Source organism: Peromyscus maniculatus, chromosome 14 (assembly GCF_049852395.1).
Source record: "Peromyscus maniculatus bairdii isolate BWxNUB_F1_BW_parent chromosome 14, HU_Pman_BW_mat_3.1, whole genome shotgun sequence".
In the NCBI taxonomy this organism is placed as follows: Eukaryota; Metazoa; Chordata; class Mammalia; order Rodentia; family Cricetidae; genus Peromyscus; species Peromyscus maniculatus.
In genome coordinates, this window is record NC_134865.1 from 3,591,041 (window position 1) to 3,611,010 (window position 19,970).

General features: G+C 34.4%; 1 pseudogene; it reads right to left on the minus strand.

Moving 5' to 3' along the window:
• Nucleotides 1-13,660: 13,660 nt before the first annotated feature.
• Nucleotides 13,661-18,604, minus strand: LOC107402276 (large ribosomal subunit protein uL23 pseudogene; annotated as a pseudogene).
• Between the last annotated feature and the right edge of the window lie 1,366 nt (nucleotides 18,605-19,970).

Below are 19,970 nucleotides of genomic sequence, written 5' to 3' on the forward strand. Positions count from 1 at the left end.
TTTGAGTTTGAAAGTAGGAAGTAGTCTTGAACATATTGGCACAGGAGACCACTTCCTAAATATAACACCAATACCACAGACACTGAGAGTAACAATTCATACATGGGACTTCTTGAAACTGAGAAGTTTCTGTAAGGCAAAGGACACAGTAAATAAGATAAAACAACAGCCTACAGAATGGGAAGAGGTCTTCAACAACACATCTGACAGAGGGCTGAGCTCGATTTTATTCTATAACATGTCCTTGTTCTCATGTGCCTTCTTTTTCAACTTTTGTGATTCACAGAAATTTATCTGATTTTCTTAAGTTTGGTTTTTTAATGACTATTCTTTAGAAAATTTCACTGCTAAGCACTTATTTCTCTTGTGCTGATGGTTTACTCTTGGCACTTTTTGCCCCATGTATAATGGCCATATTTGAACATCTATTAATTTGTCATGTCTCAAATTAGAAAATAAAACATTACTAATGTATGGTTTTTTAATGTAGTTATATTGGGTTTTAAATTTAATACCCAATGATATGTTTAATCTTTCTAACATCACTCAATTGTTCTAAGACTCTCAATCTATCTAATAGATGTTATCAGAATTGTATTGTATTTCTTGTAATGCAATTTTCTGATATGAAATAATTTGCTTACATTGAAAAAAAATTAAATAAAATTTTGTCATCACATTAGATCCAAAACTATAGGTTCTTTCTGATATATAACTACAAATAAGACAACTTGAATATATATACCATATCTGTATAGTGTTTGTGTATTACAAATTATTACATAATAGTCTAGATAGATAATAAAATTGCTATTTATAGGTGACTTGCAAAGAATTACTAATGGCATTCTCTATGTCATTCCTTAATTTTCAGGTTTTAAAAGCTCATTTGGTTATATTGAAAAATAATACAGACATTTTCCTTTCTGTATTTTAAATTAAAATACTTATACATTACTACTTATAAAAACAGAAATATATCACATGTGGATGAATCACATTCAGTTTCTTATTTTCAAGCTAAATGGCATCATTTACATTTTCCATACATCCTTTCAAGAGTGTCCTTTGAAAGGATATTCCAATTTCATTAAGAAATATCTTCGGAAAGATCATTATTTTCCTTCAGTTCGTAAGTCTTATTTTACATATGTTAAGTTATTTGAACAAAGGCAATGTAACTAAAACAGCATTGCATTATTTTCACTTCTCATGAGGCCTCTTCACTCTAATAAACCAAATTTAAATTCTACTGGAGTGCCCAGAATGTCTGCTTACCACCTGGGGATGGTATCCCTGGAGATTCCACAGACATACAGAGGTTGATGCAAGGATAAAGGGCTCCAAGCAACTCTTAAAACATGCTTGGATGGAAATAAAGAGAAGAAAGATAAACAAATAACACAGACTTATTTAAAGAAAGAATAAAAATTACCTTGGGGGTACATTTATATTCCAACAAGTAATACATACACCAGTTATCTGACATTCCTTTGATCTACTGAGTTGCTGGAAAATAAGCCAAAAGTGAACATACAGATTCAGGACCTTGTATTCATCACTGGTGATTTTAATAATCATCATTATCAATTACCTGAACACTAGATGATGTTTGCTGTGGTTGAGAATTCAAGCTGATCCCTAAAATATATATTTAAATTTAAGAAAGAACTCAAAATTTTATGAATTGAACATGTTTTCAGTCATTCAATATGATCTATTCTATCAGAAGAAGACAAACTTATTTGATTAGTCATTAATTTTGTTTAGTACATACTTAGTTATGTAAGTGTAATAAACTGAGTTCACATTTAAGATGTCATTTTTTAAAATACTTGAATATATGATTGTCATCCATTTGTTTCTGCGGTAAGACAAACAAATTCAGTTCTTTGAAAGAAATGTTTTATCGATTACTACTAAGTATTTGGGTCCACACAGCTAGAATCCATGATATCATTTTTTGCATAATGCATGCTGTGGATAATAGTTGATACTGTGGTATTTTCCAGTTCCCAATGAAATATAATAAATATTTTATTAAAGATTCAAAACATTAATATTAATTTATCTATTCTCTGCTTTACAGTGAGTTATGTACTGGTTACAAAAAGTGAATTCTGAGAAAGCTTTCAGAACAAACTAATTAAATTTGATGGGCCAATAACAATTTTAAGAATGTTAAAATAAAAGCATGAAAATGTGAAAAATGTATAGTAGAAACCAAAGGAGTATGAAAACATATGTTCATTTGAAATGCCAAATATAATTTTAGCAAGGGAAAGAAGTATTGAAGAATTATTTAAAAAAATAACTACAGGTTTTTTTTTTTTTCATTTTAATAAAAGCAGTTAAGTGTAGATAGAAAGTCCCAGATAAACCTGAAGGATACATTGAAAAGGCTCATCTTGCTTAAGCTCTTGGGGAGTGAAGATCCACATGTGAAAGTTTCCTAAAAAGTTACTTAGAAGACATTTCTGTCTTTTTCTATTTATGGAAGATTTCTATATTCGTGGCTCTGATTCCAAGTAGAATCAGAATTTACACTTTTATTTTATTTAAGTATGATTTTTATTGGCTGGATTTATTTCCAATAGTCAGTATACTTCATTTTTCAGTATGTTGTTTATTGTCATATACTGTAGTGTAACAGGGGCTGGAAAGATGGGTTGGTGGTTAAGAGCACTGGCTATGATTCCAGAGGACCCAGGTTCAATTCCTAGCACCCACATGGCAGCTCACAACTGTATGTAACTCCAGTTCCAGGGGATCTGGTACCCTCACACAGACATACATGCTGGCAAAATAGCAATGTACATAAAAATAAATAAAACATTTTAAAAATATAATGTAATAAATTTATATGGTATGAAAAAAGGAAAAATTTAGAAACTTCTGAATGAATTCCTAAGTCTGGTATAATTTTGCATCAATATGCCAATTATAGCTTTCTGTAACTTCCATATTTTTAGCATATATATATATATCATGATATAAATCATATATAAATATTTTAACATGACATATATTTTTATATTCATAGCATATATATAAATACTTATACCATATGTATTTTTTAAAGCAACAACAAAAATCAAAGATTCTTTTTTTTATTTATTAAGAAATTTTCTACTCACTCCACATACCATACACAGATCCTGCCTCCTCCCTTCTCCCATCCCCCAGCCCTCCTTCACAAGCCACGCAGCATCCCCACACCCCCCAAATCGAGGTCTCCCATGGGGAGTCAGCAGAGTGCAGCACACTGAGCCTAGGCAGGTCCAAGCTCCTTCCCACTGCACCAAGGCTGTGCAAGACATCACACCACAGGCACTCGATTCCCAGAAGCATGCCCATAGACAAGGGAGAGATCCTGATCCCTCTGCTTGGGTGCCCCTCAAACAGTTCGAGCCAAACAACCGTCTTCCATATCCAGAGGACCTAGTGCAGTTCCATAGGGGCTCCACAGCCACCAGACCACAGTTCATGGGCTTCCACTAGTGTGGCTGGTCATCTAGTGATATCCTCCCATCATTAAGTGTACTGCTGGGTCTGATATATTTATCTGAAAAGTGAAGCACAGAAGTTGACTACTTAAAAGAGTACTTGAAAACTGTGGGGTGACTCCCAGATAGAAAGAAAACAACTTAGGTCAAAGAAAATATGTCTTATGAAGTATGATTTTTAAAATTTTGTGTTTGAAAGCATATTTTATTGATGTAAAAGTTAAATGACAAAAAATAATGAGGTATTAGAATTGTGGTGGTAAACTGTAACTCGAAATAAACTAATGTGCAAAAGGAAACAGCATTGTACAGTGTATTCACTGCCACAAAATATTACAACATCTTCAAAACACTTAAAGTGACCAATGCAATATTTATAGCAGTGAAATGTGTTGAATTATTGAGGAGCAGCAACACTTGCTATTACTTTGGGAACTTAGTTAAATAACCACTAGTTCTCTAAGTATTTTTCTTACTGTATTGTATTTCCTTTGATAATAAAATCTCAAGTCATGTGTTCAGATCCATATCTGTCACGTGCACAAAACTTAAGTCCAAGTGGATCAGGGACCTCAACATAAATCCAGCTACTCTGAACCTGCTAGAAGAGAAAGTAGGAAGTAGTCTTGAATGCATTGGCATAGGAGATCACTTACTAAATATAACACCAGTAGCACAGACACTGAGACAAACAATCAATCAATGGGACCTCTTGAAACTGAGAAGCTTTGTAGAGCAAAGGATACGGTCAACAAGGCAAAGCGACAGCCTACAGAATGGGAAAAGATCTTCACCAACCCCACATGTGACAGGGGAATGATATCCAGAATATATAAGGAACTCAAGAAATTAGACATCAAAACGACCAACAGTCCAATTAAGAAATGGGCTTTAGAACTAAACAGAGAATTCTCAACATAGGAAACTCAAATGGCTGAAAGACATTTAAGGAATTGCTCAACATCCCTAATCATCAGGGAAATGATCTGGAGGAGGAGGGAATAGGGAGTGGGCTGGGGGGAAGGGGAGGGGGCAGCTCTGATAATAGATACTATGCAAAGAACACGAAAAAAAAATATTGCTTTATTTTCAATGTCCTTGTTCATTGGCACAAATTTTTACCAAGATCTACAATCCTATAATAAATAAAATAGGATTATTATACATACATGCATACATATATATGAAGGCAATGTACTCTTAAAGCAAAAAACCCAATTGCAGCCAGCTCTGCCAGCCATTTTCTTCTCTTTTGGATGTCTCTGCATGCATGCTTCATGCCAATAGGGTATATTGAGTATGGTTTCACTATCAAAGATTCTAAGTATCATACTAGATTTCTCTTTAACCAGCTGTTCTGTTGCTATTGATATCAGCCCGGTTCCCATCAGAATGTAAATGCCTTCAACAAAAAGAAATTGGAAAATAATTGAACTCTTCACAGTTTGCTTTAGACATGCGGGGATTATCTCTACTTAAAAAGGTTATTTGTTGATAACATGCATAAAGAAAATGACCCTGCTGGCTCATCTCAGTCCCTTACCTGCTATAAATTTCAAGTCTTAAGCAGCTCAAATTCTTAGGTCTCTCCAGTCTGTCAACAGTGATGGAGTTCTGTTCCCTTATGATAAAACCTTGAATGGCATCCCATGATTGATGCATCTCAAGCTTCTCGAGAAAAGAGAATCCTCTCAAGTCATTATTGGAAATCCACAAGGGACTTTTCACTTGTTCTTCCAACATGGAATGTTCCTGGGCTTGCAACCCAAGCTCACTCTTAGGGCTGCTCCAAATTTCCCCAGCCACTGCCTTCTCAATCCACCTAAAGAGATAACCTATTTCACCTGCCAATGCAGCTTCTTTAACTAACCAATGTCCTTGCCAGAGTTTCCCTAACATGCTAAAGACTCCCACTATGGAGTCCCAGGGTATTAACAGAGTGGCTTCTTTATCAATGCAGAGCTTAAATTCTTTATCTCTGTCTCAATTCAACAGTAGCTAGGCCAGAAGTTTCAAGATGGTCCTGAACTTATTTTTTTCTGCTTCCCCCTCCAGCTGTACAACAACTTCTGTAACTTTCAAGGTGAAACTTAACAACAATAAAAAATAGCCATGTCCTCACTATAAAAATGACTTTTCTCATTTAAGGTACACAAAAATATATTTCTCTACTTCTTCATTCTACTCCACATACAAAGAAAACTTTCTAGAAGGTGAAACTTTAGCAAATTACATTTGCCCCAGTATGCATTATTTTGTTACATGAATTCTGACCTCTGGTGAAATGCACCCTCAAATCTAACTAAATGTCAAATCCATTAGAGTGTTTTGCTTACATTGGGAAGTGTTCTACCAATGCAAAGTATAACATTAAGGACTCACTAGTATATGCCAAAGAAAAATGACTTTTAAATGACTAATTCTCTCTCTACTATAAGATAACAACCATAGGCTACACTGTCCTCTAGAGTATCTCACTGTGTGTGAAATTCACGAATCCTCTAAAACTGGAGTTTCAGTGTCTGTGACTACATCTACTTTAGTTCATCCTGAAGTGTGTCAAAGACTTTTTAATTTCCTCTTTAATTACATATAGTAAAACATGTCACGCAGTGTTGTGCTATGATGCAATGTACCTAATCATTTATTTACAAGAATATTTAATTAAATAAAATATAAAATGGCATTTATCAAGTGTGTAAGCATGGGTGAAACACCTCTGTCATTGTTTCAAAGCATGAAGAAATATTTCTGGGCATAATGGAAATGAGACTATGTAGAATTTAACATGTACTATGAACCAATAGCTGAAAAGCCCCGAACTGGATCATGCCCTCTGGATAAGTGAAATAGTTGATTAGCTTGAACTGTTTGGGAGGCCCCCAGGCAGTGGGACCAGGACCTGTCCTTAGTGCATGAGCTGGCTGTTTGAAGCCTGGGGCCTATGCAGGGACGCTTTGCTCAGCCTAGTGAAAGGAGGAGGGCACTAGACCTGCCTCCACTGAATCTACCAGGCTGAGCTGAATGCCCAGCAGAGTGCTTACCCTGGAGGAGATGGGAATGGGGGGTGGATTGGGGGAAGGGCTGGGGAGTAGGGAGGAGGGAGGACAGGGGAATCTGTGGCTGATATGTAAATTTAAAAATAATAATAATTTTTAAAAAGTTGCATACATTTAAAAAAAGTGGAGAAATTGGAAGTTATAGACATAAATAAAGATGATCAGAAAAGGTAACCACAGAAAATCACCAAAATGATGAGCTTCTGAACACTGTCCAACCCACCCTCACCATCACTGAATGGGCTATGTCTAATTCAGTCTACAGATCTAAGGTATTATTTGGTTTGGGATTTAGCAAGTTCCAGATCATGTACCTTCTGGGGGGCCTTATTTGTAAATATTATTATCAGTTTCTCCTGAAACTTGCTGGTTTTGTTTTTTTCTGGTTTTGTTTCCTGTAGTCCTGGTTCCAAGCCCAAGCCATTGAATATGCTAGACCACCTAATAATAGTCCCAACCTTGTAAGTTATTTAAAGTCATATTCCTCTATGAGTTTTATTTATTTACTTATCTATTTATCTATCTATGTATTTATTTATTTTGATACTGGTGTTCTAATTATTTCATCTCAAACTCATGATCTCAAGCAGTTTGTACCTCAGTCCCCCATGTATCAAGTACCAAATACCACTCTAATGGTTTCAAAACAGTATAAAAGAAGCTGGACATATTGGATGTGAATATATGCAAAATTCTAGTTGAAGAGAGCATGCAAAGTCGGAAATTATCTAAGTGGCTACAGCCACTTACCACTGTGCTTGGGCTTTTTATTTCATATATTTTAATAAATATAACTATACATGCTAATGGAATTCAGTATGATACTTATACACATACTTAGAACATATTTTGAGCACATCTGACCATTCTGTATCCCCATGTCCCCCACTCCTCCAAATTCCAAGTCATCACTTTTACTTTTAAGTTGATATTAAGGACTTTGTGATAGTTCCACATGTGCATATAGCATTCACTAATCATATTCAGTCTCCGTTTCTCCACACCCGCATACTATTATTCCTAATCTCTGATAATTACTATACTACATTTAGATCAACTTTTCTTTTAGCTTTTCATATGTAGTAATTGCTTGTCTGTTTGTATATGACTTATGTCACTAAATATATCCCTACTTCTATTCATTTTGTTGCAAATGACAGGACACCATTCTTATTTAGCACTGAATAGTACCTGTCTGTATGTATATGACACATTGCTTTATCCTTCATCTGCTGTTTGAGACTGCATGTTTAGCTATTATGTATCATCCTGCAGCAGACCTGAGCATCAGAGATGTCACTGGTGTGCTGATTTCGTTTGCTTGAGATGTGTACTGTGATATGGGATAGCGTAGCCCACTGTGAGTGATGCCATTTGTGGAAAGATGGTCCTGGGTCATATAACAAAAAAGCAAACTGAGCAAATCATAGAGTAAACCAATAAGTAGTATTCTTCCTTGGTATCTGCTTTGATTCCTGCCTCCAGGTCTCTCCCTTCAGTTCTTCTCTTAGCTTCCCTGATGATGGGCTATAACCGGTAAGCCAAATAAGTTCTTTCCTCTCCAAGTTTATTTTGGTCAGGGTTACTTATCACTGCAATAGAAAGTAACTAGGACACTCCATAGATACAATACTAGTTTACATTCGATCAACATCCATAAAAATTATTCAGATTTTTACTAGTATGTGTTGTTGTTTTTAATAGTAGCTATGTTACCTGGGATGATATTGCCTCTTATTATTTTGATTTGCATTTCCCTGATGGCATCTTTTCACATAATTGCTATCCGTTTATTTTCCTATAGTTTTTTGTTAAGTTTTATGTTTTCCTTATATGTTTGATATTATTTCCTTCATTCAAAGAATTTTAGGTTGTTGCTTTAATCTGTTGAATTTTTTACTGTATAGAAATTTTCATTTTATACAATAACAATTGTTACTTCTTTCTGCTTGTGATATTTTAAATTTTAAATTTAATTAAATTTACATTTAATTAAAATATAATTACATCATTCTCTACAGCCTCTCTCATACCATTCCCCCTTTTTAATATCATAACATATTTATATTGTACTGAGTCTGTTTAGTGGTGCTTGAATTATATGCTTTTAGGGCTGACAACTTGGTGTGAGATAACTATGCCAAGGGATATTCTCCTTGAAGAAGACTAATTCTTCCTCTCTCAGTAGTCACTAATTTCTCATAATTCTTAATTTACAGGTGGGGCCCAGAAAAAAATCCCTCATCCCTATTAGGATGTCAACTGGTGTTGGAATCGTTCAGGGAATGTTTCAACAGCCATATTTTTGAACATTTTATGTAGGTAGCTGCCCATTATTGAAGATGTAATCTTGCAGTAGAGTCCCTAGTCTTCTGGTTCTTCCAGTCTCCATCTTTCTGTGATGTTTCCTGGCTCTTAGGTAGAGGGCTTATATTGTAGATGCATGAGTTGGAGATAGGTACCCCACACTGAGGTGTTTGTATCTTTGACCAGTTGTAGCTACCTGTAATGGTTTGTTTTTGATGACAAAAATAAACTTCTTTGATGAAAAGGAAGTTACCCTTCTCTGTGGATATAAAGATAAGTATTTAGAATATAGTTAGGGATTATACTGGTTTAGGAAAATGACAGCAATACATTTTGCTCTAAGATCCATGTCTTCAATAGCCACAGGTAGTAAGCTAGTTTTGTAGTACTAGTGTGTTTTCTCTCCTGTTGAATAGGCTTTACATTCAATTTGAGTGTTGTTGGTTACTACCAAGATCTAAACACTGCTTGCTAAAGAACCTTTAACAATATCTTCCCATGTTGGTCATTCCTGAGGTTCACAGTTATCACAGCTGGATAAGGACTATTGATTGTTTTCCTTACTTAGCATATTCCATAGCACCTTCAAGTACTATGGAAGACTAGATTTCTTGTAGAAGCTAGTCTTTCACAATACTTGAGATGGCTTACAAATTACACCCAGCATGAAACTTCCTGACTTGTGTTAAAAGTGCTTGGTGTCTCAGGATACAGGGATTTACCTTCAACTTCTGGGAGGCAACAGCAATAGTCTATATTGTTTACATCCAATGAAAAAGTTTTATCACTCTTATAGCATTTATACCACTATTAGACCAAGGGTGTCTTGCAGAAAAAAAATCACTATTGTAGCTGTTACTATAATGGAATACTTTATGCAGCCAATCTCAGACAGAAAAAAAAAAGATTTATATTGCAGTATTTTAGTCTAAAAGTACAACATGTATGGTGTAGAATCTAGAAAGGACTTCCTCTAATATATCATATTAGAAAGAAAAACATTTATTTTTCTTCTGTCTGTTATTTTTCCTTCTCTGGGTAAATCCATCAAGATTTAATGCTAGACCCTGATTCTTTCCAGCCTAGTCTAAGTAGTTCGCAAAAGGCCTCACTTCTAAACACCATAGTCAGAATAAAATTCCACACTATTAATACCATTAATATAGTGATATATGCCTTTGAAATTTAAACTACTACAAGAGATTGGGGAGATAAAACATAGCAACTGACTATAACTAGATATATGATAGATAGATAGATAGATAGATAGATAGATAGATAGATAGATAGAGGATAGATAGATGAGAGAGTAGAGATACATAGATACATGCATGAATGCATACTATATATATGTAGATTTATAGAGATGATAAAAAGATGATATATATAAATATACATGATATGTAATTAGATTAGATTAGACAGATATAGATAGCTAGATAGAGACAGATGATGTTGATGAAGACAGACAAACAGGCAGGCAGGCAGACAGGCAGAGAGGCAGGCAGGCAGACAGAGAGATAGACAGACAGATAGATAGGTGTGAAAGAGCAAAAAAGAGAGGGTGGGGAATAGATGTACTCCAGTGGTGTTCTTATTTCCTTTCGGGTTTGGATTGTTATGAGAGGTCTTCTTTCATAATTCCAGCAGGACTTAAGCTCACCATATTTACATTTTAGCCTCCCAAGTGATGAATTTCAAACATGCAGTAACACACCATATGTTTTCAGTATGAAGAGTAATTAATATTTCATTTTTGTCTGGTATTTAACACGTAGTTTTTAGTTTTGCTTTTGCTTTTCAAAAATTATATCTTTGTCTGTTTTGCAACATTTGATAAAACACTTATTACCTGAAAATTTAATTTCCATATATAACACCTTCCCAATCATTACTAAAGTTAGCCCTACAGCAGTTCCCTTCAAATTGACAGTCTACTATTTTTCATGGTTCTTGGTTTATTATGCATTAGTGTATTCTAAATCTTGCTGACAATCCTCATGGCACAAGTAGTGTGAGTTAATTTTTCAGGGAAGATAATTTAAGAAATATGACATAATTTTATGTGTCTTATAATAATGAATTATCCTAACACAAAGTTTTACCATTACTTAGAAAAGTTCTCCATTCTATTATTTATTATTAATATGAAAAGATAGCACAGACAGAATTGCTAATCAATTTTCTTATTTTTGCTCCAGTAAAATGTAATTGTAAATTGCCTCAAGCCATTTAAACCATTTTATGAAAGGCTTTGTCTAAATTCATTTGTTCTTATTTCTTGAATGTAAACCTGGCAGTTTTATGAGTTCCAATTATGAACTATTCCCAGCTACCTTAATATGATAGTTCAATTATACTAAAATATTTCCCAATTAGCTAATTGCACATAAAAATAATATCAATTATTCCATAGCAAACCCCAGAGGATCATCACGAAGGAAAAGAAGTCATCTTGTCTAAATGAGAAGGTATATCTGATGACTAATACATCGTCAGAGTTCTGAGAATTTCCTGTAATCCTCAATAAATAGTCTTTATGTTTATTCAATCAAGTCATTTAATAACACTTATGTAACATTCTCTAATATCCTCATAAATATACTCTTCATGCATATATATAATACATAATTTTACTTTTTTTTTTTTTTTTTTTTGGTTTTTCGAGACAGGGTTTCTCTGCATAGTTTTGCGCCTTTCCTGGAGCTCACTTGGTAGCCCAGGCTGGCCTCGAACTCACAGCGATCCGCCTGGCTCTGCCTCCCGAGTGCTGGGATTAAAGGCGTGTGCCACCACCGCCCAGCTATAATTTTACTTTTTAATTATGGAAGCAGATATTTCTCTTCCTGTTTGTCTTAGTAGGGTGACTATTGCTGTGATGAAACATGACAAAAAACAACGTAAGGATAAAAGGTTTTTTTTTTTTTTTTTTTTTTTTTTGCATTTCCACATCTTAGTCAGTCATCAAAGGAAGTCAGGACAGGAACTCAAGCAGGAACCTGGATGCACAATGTGGTGCAGAGGCCAGGGAGGAGTGCTACTTACTGCCTTGTTCCTTTCTGCTTGCTCAGCCTGCTTTCTTACAGAACCCAGGACCACCAGCCCAAGAATGGCACCACCCAGAATGGACTGTGCACTTTCACATTGATCACTAATTTAAAAAAAAAAAAATGTTCTGCAAGCTTTCCTACAGGCCAGTTAGTGAGGCATTTCCTGAATTAAGGTTCGCTCCTTTTAGGTTACTCCAGCCTATGTCAAGTTGACATGAAACTAGCCTGCACACTGTATTAATGATACCATGTTTGTATAACTTTTGATGTTTTTTCTGTTTTTCAGGTAGATTTTTTTCTCCTGTATCAAAGAAGAAAGTTAGTACAGTTAACTTAGCTATATTAAATGATAGCAATGTGAATAGTCTTATGATAACATTACTTCTCTACTATTGCACACTTTTCTGTAAATTAAACTGATAATAGTTGCCTAGTAATTTTCTGTCAGATGTTTTAAACAAATGGAAAACATTTCAGAGGACATCATAGTAAGCCCCCCCCCAAATGTGTCTGTTAAAACCAGTTGTCACTATGTTAGAGAAGTACTAGGGCCTGGAGGACTGCCTCCATCTGCATCTCCATGCATCCCAACTTTTCTATTTAGTACACTCTAAGATATTTATATGTAATTCTAATATGGAAAGAAAATCATCTTTGTTGCAAAAAGTATTATATACATAAATGAGGAGCTATTCAGGGGCCTGTGTTAGTGTTAATAGAGTTTAAACACACAAACACACATGCATTGACATATTTTTTAAGAACTCTGCAGCTACTCTTTTGGAACAGAGTTGGTCCAAATTAATATTTGACTTTTCTGATAGAGGTATGAAGAATGTATCTTTATAATAGATCTAAAAATCTTCCATAAGTTTGTCTGTCATTAAATCCAGGTTTAATTTCATGTGACATATGAGCAATTTTTGTGCAGTGTTTATTTCACATTGAGCATAATATGCACAAATATGAGAATGGAATACATACATATGCATTTATTTTACTAAAAAAACTATTATTCTGAAATATTTTGTTGACAGATTTTTTCTCACTTTTAAATTAAATATGCTAAAGGATATATTAGATTAATACATAAGCCCATCCCCCAAAAATATAAGTTTAAAATATACACTCTTTGAGAGAATTCTCAAGTATTTTTGGAACTAAATTATGGAAAAAAATCAATGAACCAATGAATTATTGGGAGTATAAATTATTTTATTGGAGTAAAATTGAATTTGAAAATTTATTTGTATAATGGTAGTTATAGAAAATATTGTTTTTCTGAGGTGTAAAATTACATAGTGAATTGATGTATTATTCACTGGTTAGTTTAAAATATGTCATCAAATCCTAAGCCAACTTAGCTCTGAAAAATAAAATTTGTCCAAGAGTATATTTGAGTTTAAATTCAGCATATTTGAGAAATTGGGTTTATTGTATTTATAAATGCAAACTTTATTCATTATAATAATTGAGCTTCAAGGAACAAAATATATAAAATAACATGAATTTTATTAGAATTGTGTAAGTTTCTCAAATATGCTCAACTGAATCTCAAATATGTCCATGCATCCATTATAAAGCCTAGTTCTGACTATTCAGACTTGTCTTGTTTGTGATCCTCCAACAATGTGAGGAAACTCGAGTTATCAAGCAGATAACCTGGGTGATTTCACCTGGGTCTCTGATATTCTTCTATTTTTTTAATGGTAAAAAAGTATATTTAAAATTAGCCAGCTGGACTCAGTTTAGATGATCCCAATTTTGTTGATGACATCCAAAGCATCATAACCAGGAGCCAACCATACATAGGCCTTCTTCTTTCCATCAGGCCTTGTGAGTATGTTGACTTTGACCACATTAATGTCATAGTTTCTTCACAGCCTGTTTGATCCGGCGCTTGTTGGTCTTGACACCCACAATGAACAGAAATGGGTTGTTGTCTTCTATCTTCCTCATGGCTGACTGAGTAGTCAGGTGGAATTGGATGATGGCATAGTGGTCAAACTTATTTATCCTGAGAACTCTCTTTTGAGGGTATTTGGGCTGCCTCCAGAGCCGCGGGGTCTTGTGCTGCCAGAAGGTGGGTGATGTGCGGATCTTCTTTTTGTGACTCTGGACGCCTTTCAGCACTGCCTCCTTGGCTTTCAAGGCCTTTGCTTTGACCTCTGCTTGGGAGGGGCAGGACTTCCTTCTTTGCTTTCAGCACCATCTTGGCAAAAAGTCTCTGATACTCTTCTAATCCATTCTGTAGTAGCTCAAAATATTTAATTTCCTGTCTCTAAGGATTACTCTCAGGGTGTAGCAGGGTCCTTGCTGTTGTTCCCTTTGGGGGAAGGGGTCAAGTAGGTGCAGAGTAAATGGTAGAGATTCTGGGAGAATGTTGAAACAACAAGCTCAATTTATTCAGTTAGAGGCAAGCCTTATATGCCCTCCACCCCTCCCTGGCGGGAGGTCCAATGAATATGCATCTGCTGGTGTGACATAGCTGTCTCTCATTGGTCCAGGTCATCTCCAGATCATGTTTCAGCCGCATTTGCTAAGGCCCTTAGGGAGACCCAGGTTGGCTCTCAGAAAGTATCTTTTGTACTTGGCTGGGCCTCAAGCCTGCTAGGGATGAGTCATCCCACATCAGGGCAGACTGATTATGACAAAGGACTGTACATTGCTAAGCCTGAACGAAGTTGAAGAGTAGATATTGCCCTTAAGGAGACAATTTGGGGATGGACAGGACACAATGACCATGGCACAGTGCTGTGGAAGCTTATAGATACTTCTTTCTCTAACATAATTTCTTTCCATCAGATTCCAGAACCACAGAAATATCAACCCAAACCTGAACACCTGATTTTTTTAGAGTATTTAGCAACGTTTTTTATTGTAAACTCTTGCTGAATTTTATAACTTTTAAGTGTATACTTTATAAACTTTACATATTTAAAACTTTGTATGTACTCTGGCCTCAGATACTTCAATTCCTAGCATGAACCCAATGATAATGGAGTCTACACTGCATGTAAAGATATAGGGGAATGTTGAGGGGTTCTGGAGATGCACTTCATGTTAGAGTGATTGCCTTACATGCTTACAGTTCTTAGTTGTAAGCGTCACTAAAAAGAAAGGAAAAAGGAAAAAAAGCAAAAAACAGTGTTGAGAATAAGCCACATTAATGATTGATCCATATCACTTAATTTTCAAATATTGTGGTTTTACCTTGATGCAACCCCTCCCTGTGAGCTGACTTGACAATTCACAATGTGTAATACAGTCATATAAATGTACAGCCTTACTGAGTTTTCTTACTAATGGAGATGGATGGGAGTCAAGTAAATAACACAAAACAATCCTCATAACTTTTATTTTCATAATCTCCCACCACAACATATTGTGTTGTATGTATAACACAATAGTTAATATTTTCAGATCCCGGTACACATGAGAGTCTTCATAAATTCTTTATGCTTCTAATTCTCTTGATTCAATTGCTAACTATCTTTGAGAAAAATCACATATTACATAAATTTATAGAAGGAAAATAAAAGGCCCACAAAATGTGATATTATAGATATGGAGTCTACAGGGGTAATGAGTTATCACTTTAGCAAACATAATTTTTAAAATATTCTATTTTTAGAAATATTGATGAGGTAATATATTTTATTAACATAAAACTGGATGATGCTATAAGCACTTGCAGTTTTCAGGCACCTACAATAATAGAATGCTGATGATCATGGATTATATATGATTATATTTGCATGCACATTGTCTGAGCACCAATTTCATGTGTGATTGATTTTCAAAGTGTGGTGAACAGAATACATTTTCAAGGTCCATTTATTCAAGATGAGGTTCAAATCACATAAAATATGAGTAATTTTGTATGAATTATAAAGACAAAACATTCTCCAATATACCATTGCCCACATGGATTACTAAGGTAGAGTTCTTTCATTAATAACACAATCATTTTAATATGTTCTTCTGTAGCCTAATAATTATATTAAAAATTCTAGTATATATGATTATCCCATTTCTTATACATACCAACAGATGACATTTTCCCATGAACTTTTCTGCAAGAATTAAGTACATCAAATTTTCTTAAACTTTCATTCATTCATTCATACATACATACATGTAAACATTCATTTATTCATCAAATTGTTACTTGAAAACCTATTGCAAATGTGCATGTGCATGACACTGAGTACTACATGAGGAAGTAAGTTAAGAAAAAAAAGTATATATATATATGTATATATATATATACACACACATATAGATAGTATAGTAGTTGTTGCATATTATTAAGTTCAAGGTAACTTTGAGAATTAAAGAATGACACACAAAATATATAATTTATGAAATAGTCCATTATCATCCTTAAGGGATAATATTCTTCTTTTGGTTTTCCTTAGGTTCAGAATTCAGGGAACCGAATTAAACTTTTATTATATATATATAACTAGATTTAACATAAATTGTTCCAATATGGTAGAAGGAAGTCCCTCCCTAAATGAGTCTATTAAAAATACCCAGATAATCATGTTGTGTCTTCAACATGGACAGCAGAATTCTTTTCAGGATGTCCATCTCATAGTATCTCCCTACCTCAACATGTCTCCCTAAAAACTTTCAGTCCTTTTCTCCCTTTTATTTTTATTTCCTTTTTCATAACCCATTGAGTCTAACTATTGCTTGCTTCTTGTGTGGATGTGGGGCTATCTATTGGATATGGGTAGTCTACCAGTAGTCACTCCCTCCACATAAGAATGACTCTCCCCCAGCAGGTATGGACTGCCAATAGTTCCTCACTTAGGAGTGGGGACTGGTGAGCTCCTTCTCCATTCATGCTGGAATTCTGGCTAACTAGATTTTGTGCAGAATCTGTATCAGTCTTCTGAAATGCTAGTTTCTTAGAATAGCAGCTACCAATCTATGTGAAGTTTCAGCCTCACACAGAGGTCATAATTAGGGTTTCCAATCAATAACCTCAAATGGCTAGCAATTGAATTCTTCCATCTCAGCCACTTGACACTTGTATAAAATATGTAGTTAATTTCAGCCTCAAGCAATTAAAGTCATTCCTACTCATTCAAGTGGAAAGCCATTGAGAAACTCAGACATCGCAGAACAGTTATAAGGCTTTATACAGGCATATAAATCATTTTTTATAATTGTATGTCTATGTGCATGCATGTTTCTGTGTTTATAGGTATGAGTAAGGATTTGTGCAACCACGTGGGATGTGAGTGTGCACATGTGCCAACAAAAGTGAGAGGACCATCTCAGGTTTCCTTCCTGTCTAGTGAACTTTGGGAAACTTTTCCTGCCTCCCCCTCTTTCTTCAAAAGTAACTGTAGGAATAACAGTTGTCATTTCAGAAGCATGATACTACCATTGGATTACTGGCATTTTGGTGGTTGAACTCAGGTTCTCACACTGTGCAGCAAGCTCTACACACCCAACTGAACTATTGTCACAGCCTGCATATGAATTCTTCACCCAGAGAATTGCCGGGGATAGTATAGTAGTTGTTGCATATTATTAAGTTCAAGGTAACTTTGAGAATTAAAGAATGACACACAAAATATATAATTTATGAAACAGTCCATTATCATCCTTAAGGGATAATATTCTTCTTTTGGTTCTCCTTAGGTTCAGAATTCAGGGAACCGAATTAAACTTTTCCATAGAACAATATTATGCAATATCCAAGACAACAATAAAATGACAAAATATACATCTTTGGATAAAGCAATGTACAGTTTTAAAATTTCTCATATTAATGAATAACAATATTTTAAAATTAAGTAGAGTGAATGGAACACAAATGAAATTTCATGACGTCCACAATTTTTATAGTTTAGTCCTCTTTTTAAAGTGAAAAACATGCTTTGGCTGCAAGTTGAAATCCAGTACCAATGACAACATCATTTGTTTCTCAGTTCTGGGAGAAAATCCTGATTCATATGAGCAGTCACCGGTAAGCTGGGAGCCTGCAGTTTTCTCACCAAGAGAACGTTTCCTTGTACAGGAAACTCTTCAGGATAGCATGCTATTTCATTAGGTCATTCCTCTTCTAGCCTGTTAAACCATGACTTCCCCACACAGCTTTCCTAAGAAACACAATTGTTCAGGTTATTTCTATTGTATGAACTACGAAAGAAAAACTGTTTTGAGCTTGGCTAGAGGAGCAAGTTAGAGCACTCAGTTTGTGTAAGTTGAAGCACTAGCAAATGTACAACATGGATTCTTATTGATGATAAGTTAATAAGGGAGCCACAACAGGGAAATGACACATATCTTAACTTCATTTTTAATCTAGTGTTTATCCCAGGAAGGCAATAAACAGATCTGAAACCATCAATGTTCGTTAAATATGAATGAACAATTGTGCCTGTTGAATAGGTTTTAAACACCTAGATGTAAAATGGTAAAATAAACATTGGCATAAAAATGTACAATGATTATTCATAAGTAACCACTTCAGTTTCCTGATCTGCAACGAATGGGGATAAAAAAAGACAATAATGAAAACATTAATAACTATAGTATTTCAAAGAAAAATGAGAGCGTGAGACACCTTAAAATCTTACCAGATGATCCAGAAGGATGCTGCAGGCTTTCTGATTACCATGCCACACCTACCATTTCTTTTTACTGTGTCAATTGTCATGTTACAATCAATGACACTTATTTTTCCTCTGATAATTTTTCACCAAAATATATTTTCCATTGTTTGAGAAAAATATTTGTATAGGTAGGTAATATATTACACTATTCTTTTGGACAATTGAAAATCAATAATCATTGCAGCTATCGGGAATCATTGCTCCACTGTTCACTGTTTCCTGTGTCTCCCCTCTCTTCTTCGGACACATCATAAACAATTAAATAATTCTGGTGTTGTTTGTTAATATGAAGATTAAAGATGGATACAGGAGAAGAATTTGCCTTGATATAAGTGACTTGTTAATATTATAAACAATTTTGTAATAATCATTGTATTACCCTTGATGTCTTGGGTAAAATCTTTAATGACACAATTAAACATGTAGAGATTAAGAAAATATCATAATTATAATTCTTTAATATCAAACAAAACACTTAATTTAAACTAAAAAAATACTTTCTAAAAATAAAGTACAGATATTTGCTCTCACTAACTCTATTGAACATTTACTGGATATGGTAGTTTGTGCAATAGAAACCACAACAACAGAAACATGCATAAATTATAAAAATCATAGAAACCTTCCTCATTCACTGTGTGTATGATCAACTGAAAGACCCAAAGAATCTACCAAGAGAATCTCTTTCACAGAGGAATAAATTTTAAGAGGTTGCATTGTACAAGATCATGCTCTGTACATTAATTCTAGCAGAAAAGTGGAAATAAAATATTTAGAAAATTAATTGACTCTTGAAGTAATAAATAAGTTATTTCAGAATGACTATAACAAACTATCTGTGCTTGCTAAACTAAAACTGCAAACAATTGCTTAATGAAATTAAAGGAAATCTAACTGAATGCAAAATTACACTATACCCTTGGATCAGATTATTAATTTTGGTGGGGTTTTTTTTTTTGTTGTTGTTGTTGTTGTAGTCTGCCAATACCAAGATTGAAAGTGAATAAAGTAGATGTATGAGATGTAAGTGGGTTGTAAGAAAGCAATTCTAGGTAGTGTAATGTCAAATTATTAGTTGTTATACCTATAGTTTTTATATAGCATTTACTAGATTACGAATTTTATATGGCTCTGCAAAAAAAGAGCAAAAGGGACATATACATTAAAATGGAGAATATTTGTTTCATTTGCTTCTGATTTCAAAGGTAAATTAAAGAATAATATTCAAGACAATATGATCAGTATATAAGAATATATATGTAACTCAATGGGACAGGGCATTGAGTCCAAAATCTGATCAGTATATAGTAATAGATATTTCTAAGAGAACTCAAATCAGTTCAGTGAGATAAAATTCTTTTTAAGTGATATCGCTGGACCACTAGCATAAATTATAGGGGAAAATTAAAC